Below are 9,833 nucleotides of genomic sequence, written 5' to 3'. Positions count from 1 at the left end.
GAATGCAGGTGTAGAACCCGTAGACGTAGACGTTACACATGAAGAAGTGCAGAATGGTTGATTATATCTCAGACGAATGCTCGTCGAACGAAATGGCGTGGAGCCAGGACACAAGGCACGCACGCATAGCACGTAAACACAGGAAGTACACAGTAAATACACACCAAGGGCGTGCACCCCGGACATACACAAAAAGCCTGAAATAAATAAAAGAACAACGGTCACTAAAAGACTACCGGAAAAAATAACAAAACATCCCCCTCCAAGACCCCCTTAAACCAAGACATGAAATAGCCCTAAATTACACACATACAAAAATAAACTTATAAGGAGTAAACACATACTCGCGTATCCTAATGCTCAGGCGTGTGCAGCCTCTCATCCAAAAGCAAACATAAAAAATGGGGAAAAAATGCACTCACCCACACGGCTTATGTTAACGACCGACGGTCACCCCGAGAAGAAACGGAAGCACACTCCCGTAGACACTGGATGTCACAGCTCAATGCTGTCATTCCGACACCCTCCGCACTTTCCACAAGTCCCGGTGGTCACTGCTGGCATCAACTCGCTAGTACAACCAGCCTCTCAGTGTCCACAAGCTTGGGTCAGTCGTGGCAGAGCATACAACCGGCACCTTGCCTCACAGCACAGACTCCAGCCGTCTTCTCAAAAAAACTCTCCGCTCTACTCAGCGCCTTGGTAAAAAATCTCTCACCAGCAGCAACCAGCCCTCGAGCAGCTCTCTCGAGACGTAGTAAGACTGTGACGTCAGCTGCTGCTACAGACAATGGGCGAAGGCCTTGACCTTTTCCCGCGAACCGGACAAAAATAGCCTGAAAACAAACGTTGACCGTCGTCTGCTGTCAGCTACCTCTCCAATACAGGAGCGTCCCCTCGCGCTGAGAGAGATGCAGACCTAGACGAAATCATGACACGCGACAATATACTGTTTCACTCACTCAAACCGCTTACATACAGTGTACAAAAGCAACTATAAACATCCAGCATCTACTTGCCATTCATGTGCTCTCCCTCACCAATCACACCCTGTAGAAAGGCTTCAGTCAGCAACACTCCCTCACTCACCTGCTACAATGGCGGACCGGGTCACTGCAGGTCACGTGGGGTCAGAGACACACATAGCGCTGCCGGCGCCGGGGGACACATCGCACAGACCGCCACAACATGGAATCTGTAACACATACATCTTTTGATATACGGACATTTTGAAGACAAATTCTCGAATGATGTAGAGAGAACTACAATAGTTATTATTGTAACTGTCTCGTCTTTCTTTCACTTCGAGAATCAGTGTACTTAGTGTTGTATCAAGCAAGAAACTATTTGAAAGCCGATTTCCTATAATGGTTATAAAGTTATATAGCGCCATCTATAAACTGAACGCAGGTTTACATACACTTCTTTTGCAAGCAGTAATTATTACTTCAATAGAAAAAACACACACACACACACAAACCTAAAAAAACAAAGTTTCACATAAAATGGTCAAATTAAATGTTCTGAATTTTTATTTTATTTGTTTCCGTTGATAATAAGCATTTATGAAATAAACACAGGTCATACACACTTTCTTTGCAAAAAGTAATTATTACTTAAATAGAATTAAAAAAAATCCAGCAAAGTTTCTCCTTAACTGGTCAAATTAAATATTAGTAAAAGGTAAAAGAAATTTTTTAAAATCATTTCCGTTTATAATAAGCATTGATTTATGTGTGTGTGCGCATCCATCTAATTTTTAAATTATAGGTACAGATTTAAAAAATAAAAAGAAAGATTTAAAGTTGTTTTCTTCAGCTAATTTAATTTTTTTTTTAGCTAATAACTGGTTTCTTTACTTCTAATTCTTCATTTTTTTAGTGTTGTACTCCTCCCTAACGATGTACAAAAACGTAAAAGAACGCACGCTCGAGTGAACGCACACACACACACACACAATAATCAATTTTATTCCTTTACTCATATTGATTCACGCATTTAAAACACCTGAGACGTGAGCTCAAGCCTCGGCGAAACAATTTTATTTAGTTTTTTTTTCGTTTGTTGCTTTTATCAAATACAAGAGAATATAAATACCCTATGGCTGAGCCTGACAGAGAACACACTTGAGAGTTTATTTCTGATATCTACTACTGTGTATTATGGATGTGTCGCTAACTACTACGTATGTCAAATAAGCCTACACTTCACTTATTTTGAGATTTTTTTTTATCTCCCTCTGTCATGTTTATTCATTGTTCTACTTATCTTTGAAAAATATGGAAGAGTGGTCCTATTTTATAGGCGGAGGAGATATATTTCATTAAATTGATTTTTTAATATCTTGACAGTTTCTATTAAGTATCATGAAAATGGATTATTTTTCAGAGGCGAAAAGTTTTCCTAAAGAATTATCTACTAATGTAACCATTACCAACATTGAGAATGTTACAGTAGGGGATGTAACTTTTGTGTATATGCATGGTGATGTAATGGAAGTTAATAGTCTCAGTCAGACCGTCCGAAATACCATAGAGATAGCTTGTTTCATTTTTCTAACTACGGTGTTCTGCATGATCGGCATCCCAACCAACATCATCAACTGTCTGGTGTTTCACCGCCAGGGACTGAAGGACCGCATGAACCTGTATCTCTTCTCTCTCGCTCTGGCCGACCTTTGTTATCTCGTCTGTGCATTTATGGTCCATTCACTTGGAGACATTTTCACACGATTTGATAAAACTACAGGTGAACAATATTACACGAAAGTTGTAAGTAACTTGATCGGTGTTTTGCACAGCTTCAAAGCCACATCAGGCTGTATCACCATAGTGATCACAGTGGAGAGATGTTTATGTGTCATGAACCCGTTCAATGTATCGTTTATTATACAAACAAAAACTGCAGCTTTACTAGTAATTTTGATTTTCTTTTTCTTTCAACTTTGCTATCTTATAACTCCATTTTCCTTTCAAGCAGTTGTATTGAAAATAGGCGGTCGTGTGTTTTGGACACTTGTCCCCACTGCATTGTACCAAGATAATAAGATTTATGTTTGCTTCATTTTTCTCGGAACTGTAGTACCTGTCATTAGCTTTATAGTAATTTTAATCTCGACAGTTTGTACAGTTGTTAAATTGAGAGCAGCAGTTTTGTGGAGGGAAACGACAACTAACAAGAAAAACCGCAACGACAGTCAACAGGTGGCGCTGACGACCATCCTCCTGCTTGTGGCGTGCGTCTACGTCATCACCATGTTCCCGACGATAGTCCGTCAGCTTATATTTACATTCTACCCGGGGTGTAGTAGCAACCAGTACTGTTATGATGTCTTCATGGCCTTCAGCGCAATAGTCTTTTCAGTTGCTTCGGTCAATAACTCCTTTTACTTCTTTATTTACTACAGTCGCTCGTCAAAGTTTCGTCTTGCACTGGACACTTTGATCTTTAGGTGCAAGACATAGATGAAGAAAACGAAAAGAATAAATTATATCCCTTAAACTCCCCCTCTATTTAGGGCCAGTACTTATCTCAAGACACGGCTAAGTATTTGATGACATGGCATTTAGCTCGCTAAGGATTTTAAGTACGTTCTGATAACTGGATTTAATGTAGACATAATCATAATTATATTTTTTCGAGCCAGTCGTGTGTCACGTGAGCAAGAGGCAATTAAGAATATGTTCCGTATTTCACGAATAATGCTGTGCTCACTAGTGCCATGCGCTTTACATATCTATGATCGAAAGCAAAATGTAGACATAACCAAAAGTAAGAACAGACTTAGCCGATAGACACATCGACTTTGGATAAGCTTGTATCTTACTTATATCATGATAAAAGTAAAACTGGTCAAAGGTGTGTGTCAACACTACAGTGAAAAAGATAAGAGTCTCATCTCAGGTCTCTAGATAATATACTACGGAACGCATTGTAGTATTATCGGGCTTTACATTTACTTTTTTTTTTCTTTTTGTCGGTTTCACTTTGACTGTAATCAGTCTTGAAAATTTGTCAGAGAAATACTGTCTGCTCTGTATTTTTATTATCTCAGCTGTATACTGAACTTGAACGTAGATAAATGTGGAACCGCATAAGTTTCCCATACTTACATTGCTGTTATATATATAGGAATTGTGTTAGTAAACATGTTTATATTTCATCCTGCTGGTCAAATGTTTTAATAACCCTTTAAAATAAAATGATATCTTTGTAATTACAATGCATAATAATTTCAAAATCGGGAACACTTTTAAAGATATTTACTTTGCTTAAAAATACACTTTAGCAATTCAATACTTTCGATTCGGGATGAATTGAGTTGAGCTGTCCATATCACAATACAAGTAAGTAAATCTTCCATTTCAAATTTTAGTTTTCTGTTTACTTCATGTTGCTCCTAACAGTGCAAGAGAATCTATACACAAAAGATATTTCTGGAAAATATTATCTTAACACAATAGATACTTTTCACATTAGCAACGACTTCCTGCTTAAATATCGTATCAAAGGCTTAGTAAATATTTTACTTAGTAGAGAGGTGCCAATAGGTTTTCTGCATATCTGTATAGGTTTGATAATATATGGCGTTTTTTACTATTCATTCATACCAACCAGGTACTCGAAGTTGGTTTGCGATGATGTTTTTTTTCAGGGATAAACAATAAAACACAACTAATAAATTTTAGCTAGGCCTAGATACAGCTTTCTCTTTAACTTAAGCAATGAGATGATTAAAACTCATTAAAGAAGAATTGTTTGTGTTTGACCGTTGGTTATGATTTCAACAATAAATACGACCAGGATATGTTTGGTTTAGTAGAAGAACATAAGGTAAAATAAACTCCAGGCTAAATACTTTTTAAACGACGCTTTTTGACTGTCCAGGTAGATATATTAGTTTTTAGACTTTGGTCAGGATAACATGACAATAGGAAAGGAAACACTTGTATGGCGTGGGATTAAAGTGGTTTAAGCGTTCATCAGGTGTTACCCCAATCCTGTAGGGTTGATTTGCATTTACATCGCTGCCATCCATCCAATATGCCCGTTATACAGGTCTGCTTCCCCACGTTGAAAAATATTGATAGTAAAGGACATGTTTAATGACAGTCAGGTTGAGCTATTAAGGCAGCACTAGAAAAGAACATCGACTAAACGATCGGAAACTAATATCTGCAATTGGCGAAACCAGCAAGAGTGGTCTTTGGCTTTTATAATTCACTCAAGTCAACATCCTTTATCTATCGAGGCTGGATTCCAAGCGTCCCCGCAGTGTACCGACCTATAACCCGGATCGACTTCAACTTCCTGCCGACAAATCGAGCATCAATATGACAAAGAGAAGGCATATCCAGGCGCAGAAATCACTAATGACCAAACTTTCATTATAATTAAGGCTAAATATAACTGTCAACCGGCACACACTATATCTCCGATTTTGCTTTTACCTCGACTGGCGTACGTGACCTCAGTTTTGCTGACCTCTCTAGGTGAAGGCTGGACGCCGATTTGTTGCCTTGAATATAATCAACCGTGAAGTGAAAAATCTGTCTTTTCAAACAAAAAGTGATTGACTCCTGTAATAAGAAGATAAATCATCTTTACAACACTGCTATGTACGCCTGTACTCTATGAACGTTTCCTCTGCATTTACTAACATTCAGCCATACTTTCTGTTATAATTTTCCTAGGACCTGATGATCTTGTGGCTGCTTCCAACCCTTTAATAGTTAATATAGTTAATAGTATTCACTAGTGCAGTCCGGTAAAGCTCTCCTATTGTGTCCGATAGCTAATTATGTAGACGATATGTTGACTAATTGGTGCAAGGATGATAACTCGCTGGCGCACTTTATTTATTTATTTATATTTCTGGGGCTTGGTGTTCAAAAACTAAAAAAAAAATTGTTCTTGATAGAATGAACAATCAACAAGTCGATAAATCGCTGTTTAATTCCAGTGAGACTATAGAAAGGGAAAACATTTAGATACCTCGACACATAGATTCCAATAAACAATCACTCAGAAAAAAATATCATTATTTCCTGGAAAAGAATCAGCGCCTTTTCCTGCAAGACAATTTAGGACTATGTGTGTGTGTGTGTTTGAGTGTGTGTCTCTGTGTGTGTGAGATAGTCGCTACTTGGAAGGTAAAGTGCGATTGCATGGGTGTGTAAGGGTGACCACATTTTGTTTAGTATATATTATACTAATGGATTCCCCAACGTATACATGTACCACAGGAAAGGTGTTCACTTATTCTGTACTCGCTAGCCCAGACTAACTCCAACGGCTTTTGTAGCATATAAGCTAATTGTTTGTTACGTTTATTCTAAAGCCTCGCAGAAATGTATCTTTCTGGACAGCTTTTTTTCCCCAATTTTTCGAGATTTGTATCATAGAGGTTTATGGCTGTTACATTGGACTATAAAATTACTTCTTTTATGCATTTATCTCATGAGTTCGCATTATCTTAAGGTACAAAGTCTTTCATGTCAAACAATCTACTTTAGGAGTAAGTTGTTTCCCTTGTAAAATGGAAAATTTTAATGAACTGAGATAAATTATAAATGCTATATTTCTAGTACATTTCTTTCATGTATTCATTCAACAAACAAGATGTGAGTAAATTTATCTCAGGTCCCACATCTTGCTAAGCATTAATCTGTTCTGCAAATGGACGGATGGATGGACAAACTGATGGACGGATGGACAGGAATTGACTCTTTAAATATATTACTTCACCCGATGACTGTCTCACCGCTAATATTACATCTAACGGAATCCTGCCCCTGATTTGGTACACAAAATTTACATACAATATTTTACCCAGAAGCAAAGCTATTCCTACTTAACATTTGAATCAAGCAGTCGCGGGGTATGACAACCATCTCTCGAAACTACTTTGTGTTTAGGCGTTCACTCGTTGTGAACATCAATCCCCCGTTTGTCCCAGAAGTGCAAGTTCAGATTTTACAGTGCTGTAAATGTCCTTTTGTCGCTAAACCCCATTCCGACGAGGAGGAGGAGGACGACGATAATGATGATGAGACTGACGACGACGACGACGACGATGGTGAATAATTTGAATGGCGCTTTACTCAACCATCAATAACAGGCTCAAAGAGCTGAAACACTCAGAAGTAATCAGAGTGTGTGCCGGCCTTCAAGATATATTTCCGTGTCCTAATAGAGTGAAGGTAAAGGTATATTTTCAGGTGCTTGGGTGTGAGGTATTAGAAGTGGAGTTAAATACATTCCCGACAGCTGTGTCGTCTGGGAAAGTTTGTTGCTTTGCATGGGCATCGAACCAGAGGACTTTCAGTTCAGATATAGCGCTCTAACCACTTGAATACCCATTCCACTCATCATAGCTTCTGCAACTTTGCAACGTGTCGTTCAAAATGTGCAGCTCAAAAGCTTTTTTATTTATATTTTTTGCAGTATGACAACCAGCCAGTGAACTATTTGAGTACTTACAAGATCTATTTGAATGCATTTAATTAACAGTGGAAACTGCGTTGTCATGACGGTCAATAGAAGAAGATGAGACCACCATCCACAAAGCCTGTACTCACTTACCTTGCTACTATCATTGATTTTAAAACATCGCAGGTGAAGTTCATTCTTGTTACTTTGTACTTTCCTTTGTTAGTCTTTCGAATCTACAGTCAATAGCAACTGAAACTAGCATGAACAAAAGAAACTTTCGATTTTCTGTTGTTTTTTTTTCAAATGCAGTATATCACCAATCTCTTAAAGTCAAATGAAAGATCTTTTAAACAATATGTCTGAGCACCGGGAGCTGTACGATCGATGTGTTACAAACATGGTAGACCCACAACTGTAAACGCTTATCTCTGTTTGCCCCCGAAATTTTATAGTGCAAGTATTTTACTGACTGAAAATATGGTGGATTATTCTAGTGACTTTCCATTCCGGGTGTTTCAGTTTTAATCTTTTATGAAAACGTATTAGCTGGATTAATTTAAATGGAGTTTTGTTTCAAATATGGATGGTTTAGCATGTTTCTGCATCTTTCAACAGTGTTTTTATAAAAATTTGAGGATTATTAAAATAGTGAGCCAAAAATGCATTAATACACATTTTTTTGTTTGGTTTTGTTCTTGCTTTTTTTTTAAATCCAGTGCATACACCAGTTAAGAGGATGTTTAGGTACCTGAACATAAATAAACGACTTAGTAGTTACCGAGCTTGTTACTGATGTTTGTGTCAAGTGACTGAAGTTTTCGTGGAACGATTCGTCTATAATTTCCTGTTTACCAGTCTGCTCTTTTTTCTCTAACCCTTCAGGATGCCTTGAATGACGGTTTTCGACAGTTGTGGTGCGCTAGCTCACTACATTAACAACATGGAGTCCCTGTGGTTATTACACTACTTTTGTTGAACCATACTTAACAAACCATCCGTGCCGATCTGGTAGACTGTCTGACCAATCGTCTCCTGCCAACCCTCTAATATCTCAATACTTGATCTTACCTAGTTTCTGTCAGTAGCCTTTAGGGTCTTCGTGGAAAGATGTGAATAATATCTTCCAAAATATAAAATATTTGGCGACATATGTGGCAACGTTCTCTACATCGCTTACTTCAAAGAGTCAATCGCAATATATAAAATTTTCGTTCTAAATTCATTTATGAATTAGATATGTTTTTGACATATTTTTTAGTGTGAAAATATGCTATATATTACTAAAACGGTGAATAAGATCAAAAGTCGAAGGGAAGATCTTGAAATCACTCTTTAGTAAAAAAGCAAAGTTGAACATATTTCTACGTTAATATAAAATGTCTCTTGATTTAAATCAACACAGTCATAACATTCATTCTTTCACTGCATGTGCTTTTTAAATATTTTAATGTTGAAGAAAAGAATGTGTCGATTCTACGATAAAAGCATGGTAAACAACTGTTAAGTACACAATTTCCTGTAGCTTTTATCGTAAATAGAAGGCGAGTTTTAAGTGGGTTGTAAATACGATGTAACTGTTTTCAAACCGAGGTGTATAAAAAGACCGTTCACAATATACATTCTAGATTATGTGACTCCAAACTGTTACGACACTGCGAATGCAGCAATACATACGATGAATGCCACTCAGCACAACTCAAGTACTCAGCAGATAACGGAGGCGACGACCCGTTTGATAAACCTGGCGACGACAGAGGCCCTGAGCTTTACTCTGCTGACTACATTTTTGTGCTTGATTGGCATTCCAACCAACTTCATCAACTGTCTTGTCTTCTGGCGCCAGGGACTGAGAGACCGCATGAACCTCTGTCTCTTCTGTCTGGCACTGATGGACTGGTTGAACCTGGTCTGCGAGTTACTGGTGTTCTCGATAAACCCGTTAGTGCTATATTATATCGGGCATGCTGGCAAAATATATTCGGATAATACACAATACTTGCTGGGAATCCTCTACGGTTCGAAATTAACATCAAATTGTATCACCATGTTGATTGCGATAGACAGATGTCTATGTGTAGTGATGCCACTTCGGGTTTCATTTTATCTGAAAACTCGTACAGTCGCTATACTGATCGGTATTTGCTTTATTATGTTTCAGATGTGTTACGGTATTTACTCCTGCTATTTTTAAAAATGATGTTATTTTATCGAAAAATCTGTGATGTGGTCCTTTATACCTTCAGCGTTCTATTACGAAAATAAGACTTTTGTCTTCTTGTTTTTTTATGTTTTTCTCGGCACCAGTGCTGCCTTGTATCACTCTCATTATCGTCTCAGTCACAACAGTCATCATGATTGTAAAACTGAGAGCCGCCATGATGTGGAGACGAACGACGTCA

Source organism: Pomacea canaliculata, linkage group LG6 (genome assembly GCF_003073045.1).
Source record: "Pomacea canaliculata isolate SZHN2017 linkage group LG6, ASM307304v1, whole genome shotgun sequence".
Lineage (NCBI taxonomy): Eukaryota > Metazoa > Mollusca > Gastropoda > Architaenioglossa > Ampullariidae > Pomacea > Pomacea canaliculata.
The sequence above is the reverse complement of the archived record's forward strand: the minus strand, read 5'-3'. Positions refer to the sequence as shown.